We start from the raw sequence: 5,919 nt of genomic DNA, 5'->3' as shown, positions 1-5,919 counted from the left end.
CCATTTCTTCTCCGCCCATCGACTCGGGTCCATGGGGGCCTTGGTGTAGTCGTCGTCGCTACCCATGGGGGTTTGCGCATGGTGTTGCTGTGCCAGCTTCCATTTTTGAAGCTTGCGCTCCGTCGTAGGGGCTCCCTGGTGCGCCTGTGCTGCTTGCTGTCGTGCCGTCCCCCCCCTTGGGACGGTCCGCGTGGTAGTTAGGGCTTTGTTCCGGCGATGCGAGTCTGTGTGCTCCCGCAGCGGGAGCCTTGATGTTGATGTGACGTCATTCATGAGGCGTCACATCATACTCGGCGTCGCCAGAGTGGTGCTCTAGATTGCTTCCTTGGAGGGTCGTGAAGAGGGCGCACAGCGAGGGGGCATCGGCCCCTGCCGCGCCGGAGAGGATGGGACTTCAGGGAGCCTCATAGACGACGAGGTGCTCTAACTCCATTTAGAAGGATTTCGCTGTGCTCCGGACTCCCAAGGGCAGATCCGGGAGGTTGTACCAGAAGTGATTAGATGGTGGGAGCGCCTCGCCTGCAGTGACCTGATGATGAATGTTAGCCAGCATGTAGAACATCCGGCGGTGGTCCAACACAGTGGGATCTAGGCCCAAGTTGTGCTGGATCTATTGGTCCAGGACCTCGAGATCCGCTCTCGAGGGCCCTAGTGGGGGAGGTGACGCCGAGGGCTCGCTGCCTGTTGACGCAGTCCCGTGAAGCAGACAAAGCTCACCGTGGCAATCGATAATGCAGACCAAGCTCCCAAAGCGGAGGACCTGGCCCGGAGCGAAGGCGTCGACCACGACGGAGAACTCGCCGGAGAAGCGAATACCACCGTCTGGGGCGGCATCGCTTGCTTCGGCGACGAGGTGGGTAGCTCCGGTCCCTATAGAGCCAGAATCGCACTTGACGCTGCCCCCTACGTGGCGCGGTAGCATGTTGTTCGAGTCGGTGTCAGAGTACGGGGTCTCTGGTGGCTCGGGTGGACTCAGGAACACAAGAATCACGCAGAGAAGACGCAACAGTTTATCCTAGTTTGGGCCAATTCAGTCCCTATGTCCAGCAGCTAATGATCCTTATACTTAAGAGCACAAAAAATCTGGGGGTTACAACAGAGTGTAAAGGAAGAGGATTTGGTAGGGGGTTAGCTCGATGCTAAACCTAAGGTTGCCGCGCCGTCGGTGGAGTCTCCCTCCCGTCGGAGAGAAAGGAGACAGCGGGATGCGGTGGAGGAGGGGCTCTCGTTGTCCCTCTCCGGGTTGCCTTGCTCTCGGTGCAGAGCGGAGGTAGATGGAATGGAATGGAGTGTCTAGTGATCGAATCGGGATCCTCCGCCTCTAGGTCCAACCTTATCCCTTATATAATTGGATAGGTCAGGTACAAGGCGGTTTGGGGGTTCTAATCTATTATCTAAGTGCGCTGAAGTCCTGGAGGGGCTTGCAGCGGTATGTCGTGGATCGTCGAGGTGTCTTGGAGCCGAAGAAGCCTGGGTGTCGTTCGGCTGCTCTGTTCTGACACTCTGCGTGTCAGAGGGTATCGGCTTGGACCAGCCTCCCCCGGATGAGACCTTCTGGAGTCTTTCTAGTGGCGAAGGAGGTCGGCTCCAAGGGCTGACATGCGGGCCCGGAAGCCCCCGAGCCCCCAGAGGCCATGGGAAGCTTTGTCTTTTTGTGTCACGCCCCGGACATGAACCTATCGGAGAAACAGTTGGCTAGGGCACACCTAGGGAGCGGCGCCAGGGAGCCCCCGAGTATTGGTAGCCTGGGGCTTGTCTTCTTGTGTCCGGGCCTTGGCTGGCACCGTTAGCCGGGCAGGAACCAAGGCCCGGGCCCGTAGGTGCCGTAGATGGGGAGCCCAAGGCTTGGGAAAGCCCCGAGCCCTAGGCGGAAGCTATGGTCGAGTCAGGCTCGGCCGGGTCTCTTTGTCAGATGATGCGCGCGAGCGTGTCCGATGGGCATAGCCCCAGAGTCCCTGGACGATCCTGAAGGGGTCGATCGGAGAATCTTCTTCATTCGAAAAGTATTAGATCCGAGGCTTAACATACTTGTATGTTACACAGGATCTCTTTAACAGCCTTTCCTCCTGCTCTTTCTCTTGTTTCGCAAGCACGCGCCGCCTGGAGATTCTCCGGTCCGGCCGCGCTGTGGTGAGAAACGTGCAGAGGCGCTCCGTGCTCACTGCCTTGAATTCCTCTCTCACGCTTGCTTTTGCTTCAACAAGTTCTACCGGCCGCTGCCCAGACTCCTGACAGCCGAATCGCCTGCTGGAGATCCTGATTGCTGTCGGCGCTGAGGAGCACGCATAGCCGAGCAGTTTTTGCCACCAGCAAGCTTGTACGAGGAAAATCCTCCGGTGCGACGTCCCTGGAGAGCACATAGCAATCGACGAGCCCAACCAAAGTTCAGAGCTGTACGTGAGTCCTTTTCACGTTATTTTAATCCTCTTCATTGAAATTTACATTCCATCAGTGTCTCACTGTCAGCTTTAATTCGGCACAAGATCAAGCCTTGTTAGCTTGAAGGGTTGCTACGTCTCACTGTACCACTGCGCCAGCCATTGGAAATCCCATATATGGTCAGTACACCAATCGCGTGTCCTCCTTTTAGCTATCAATCAATATGCTCTGTGCTCCTTGGAAATCTATGGATTATTTCAAGCAAATGTACTTAGCAAGCAGATTGCTGGTTAATTCTTATAATTCTAACGTTCCTCATCTGGAATCAAATCGATGCATGGTCTGGCTGATTGAGTGATATGACCAATACAGGTTGTTTCAGTAGATAAAGATCCTATTCAAATAGATTTTGAGCATCCTGCAGTGGCATGGCACTGGATTTTTGCAGGGCAGCTCCAAGAGCCCGCGCTGATGGGATGGCATGAGGAACTGAACATCCTGTTTTCTACACCAATTAAAAAGAAAATTGTTTGCTTCATCATGTTATTTTGGGAACAAGAACATACCCCATTATCTGCAATTGTCTTGGGTAGAAAATCTTTATCTAATTATTGGCAAGGATTAGAAGGAGCTGCTCCTTTTATTGGCTAAAATTGTAAAAGAATACCTGTTGCAGGAGCCAGGAGCACGTCCTAACAATATTGGAGATCAGTGGGGTGGGTGATGATTGTATGGCATGAAAAAAAAGGTAGAAAAAGGGACTCCTGGTAACAATAAACTTAATTAGCTTTGTAATTAAAATAATTTTTATATCTGTAAGTTTTATTGTGTACTCGTCTTTACATAATGTATTTCTACTATTATTCCATTCCTTTGGTTTGCAAGATAAGATTGTCCTTTTCAAATATAGAGTGCTTGTTATTTAAGATAGTGAAAAACGCATGATAGCTTATTGACTGTTCTGAAAAGCAATGTTGCCTTCTTTCCCAAAGTAATTGTTATTTGTGTGAGATGACAAAAATAGTATGGTAAATGCTTGTGTCGGGTACCATAAAAAGGGGTCCCCTAAGCAAGAACCGAAAAAATCGCTTAGACCTTGTAAAAATCGAAGCCAAGAGACAACCACCGGCAAACCCCCCACCTTATCCGAGGCCCGGCTGGATCACCCGGCCCACTTCGGGCAGTATCCCGTCTCGCCCGAGGCCCCGCGCGTGAGGCCTCGGACGAGGTACCGATTCTCTGCCTCGCTCGAGGCCCCGCGCAAGGCCTCGGACGAGGTACCGATTCTCCGCCTCGCTCGAGGCCCCGCGCAAGGCCTCGGACGAGGTACCAATTCTTCGACTCGCCCAAGGCCCCGCCCTTAAGGCCTCGGACGAGGTGCAGATTCTCCGCCTCGCTCGAGGCCGGCTCGGCAGCTACCCCGTCACCACCGCCTCAACCGGGACATCACGTCCAACTAGCGCGGCCAACCACTCCCGCGACGTCAGCCGAACGACAGCTCGATACAGCGGAGTGGCCGACGAGATGGGAGTCACATCGACGCCATGTCGTCAGGGACGGGACGGGGCAGGGGTTACCGACTGCTGTGCTCGGCACTGTGCCCACGACTAACACCCATGCGGCACTATGCTGCCTAACCCCACCTGCTCCAAGGACAGCGTGGCGTGGAGATTCAGGTTCGGGTCCCTGTAGCCTCGGAATCAGTGTACATGACCAACTGCTCCCTCCGAGCCTCGGCTATCCGCTCCGGGGTCTCGATAGCCTCAGGATTCACGCCCGCCGAGCCCCCCACAATGGTTCAGCCTCTGCACCGACTGGCCCTCGGCTCTCTACGTTGTCAACATACAGCGACCGGCACGTCGAACACAGTATGCGCCATACCCTGCGCCAAGCCATCACAGGAGCTTCCACGTCACACAGGATCAGGCGTGACCGGTGCGTCGCTCCAGTGCACCGAAGACAAGACCGCTCCATCGACCATGCCGCCACAGTGACGAGCTACAGGGCTCGGCATACCGCCTCCGCTCACAAAACGCCACGTAGCGAATACATGTATCGCCCCTGTCCCCCCCCTCCCCTTCAACTATAAAAGGGAGTGACCGGGGCCGTTTCTAGGCACGAGAAACACACGGGCACGCACAGGCAGACGGACGTAGACAGACACACACAGACGAACAACGCACAACACTCTGTAACTCGCACTCCTCCGCACTACAAGAGATCAACATCTCAAGCAACCCACGCCGCTCCACGCAGAGACCTGGGACTAGCTCCCTCTCTCGCCTAGCTTGTAAACCCCTACTACAAGCACCTCGGTGCAAGAAATACAAGATCGATCTCTCAGACTGGATGTAGGGCACCTATTGCCTGAACCAGTATAAACCTTATGTCTCTTTGCATCACCATCCGGGATTAGGGGCACGCAGTACACTTTCACTAGTCAGTTGAGGGCCCGCCGATCCAAAACACCAATAGTTGGCGCGCCAGGTAGGGGCTCTACTGCGTGTCAGCTTCGTCATCCCAACAAGTTCCGGATGGTAGACCCCGTACGACCACTGCGTCTCAGCACGGTGATCTGGTTCGGGAGCCTAGAGTTCATGTCTCTAGGATGTGAGTACGATATGGTACTCCTCACACCCAGAGCCCCACCGACCGACGACGACATCACGCACCAGCAGCCCAGGCGCAGACGGCACCCGAGCCGCCGCTCTCGTCACGCTCGCCAGGCACGACGCGAGCGGGACCATCCCGACACCGCGCGAGCTCAGGGCGATGCACCGCGCTCTGCTGGTATCCCATGCCCGGCTGTTGGTACAGAGTCCCTGGTTGGGGACCTGTCCAGCTTAAGCATGGGCAAGGGAAAGACGCCGGTGGCATGCAGCGATGCCCCATCATCGAGCTCTGCCCCACCACGTCCTGAGGGGTCGACTCCGGCGGAGCGAAGCCCGGCAATGGCACCATCCCAGTACCCCTTCGGGTTGAGCAATGCCGCCACCGCCTATGCTACCGCCTATGCTTCCGCTCATGCGGAGCCCTCAGGACGCTACCAACGCTTCGCCCTCGACCTCGACGTCACAACCTCGACCCACACCCACGCTGACTCCTCGGAGGAGGACGTGACATGGGCCAGAGCGGACTTCTCTGGGCTTTGCGACCCTGAAGCCATGCGCCGCTTCATGGCCGCGAGCGACTACTGCTTCGGCTACTCCGACTCCGACGATGAAGGCACTTACGATCCCACTCGCGAGTGCTTCCACATCGAGTTCAGGATGCCGAGCACGGGCGATGAGGACGAAGGGACAGGCAGTTGCTTTCTGCCCCGCGAGGGGGCAGGCGACCCCGCACCTCCACGCGTCGAGCCTCCGGCAGCGTGGAACGGGAACCCCGCCCCCGAGGAACTTCGACGCCTAGACCTGGAGCAGCTCCGTGAACTTCAGGCCAAGGTCGAACAAGATCGACTCCTTCTGCAGCAGCTCCGAGACACTCTCGAGCAAGAGCAGTGGGGTCGCGGTGATGGCAGAGCAGCCCAGCGGAGGGCTC

General features: G+C 56.3%; 1 long non-coding RNA gene across 1 annotated transcript; it reads left to right on the top strand.

The window, feature by feature from the left end:
* The first annotated feature begins 2,060 nt into the window (after positions 1-2,060).
* LOC136539918 (uncharacterized) lies at positions 2,061-3,218 on the top strand. Its single transcript, XR_010779784.1, has 3 exons — positions 2,061-2,393; positions 2,467-2,558; positions 3,056-3,218. It is a non-coding gene; the product is annotated as an uncharacterized lncRNA (long non-coding RNA).
* The last annotated feature ends 2,701 nt before the right edge of the window (positions 3,219-5,919 follow it).

The sequence above is a fragment of the Miscanthus floridulus genome, chromosome 2, assembly GCF_019320115.1.
Source record: "Miscanthus floridulus cultivar M001 chromosome 2, ASM1932011v1, whole genome shotgun sequence".
In the NCBI taxonomy this organism is placed as follows: Eukaryota; Viridiplantae; Streptophyta; class Magnoliopsida; order Poales; family Poaceae; genus Miscanthus; species Miscanthus floridulus.
This window is presented reverse-complemented; position numbering and strand designations above follow the sequence as displayed.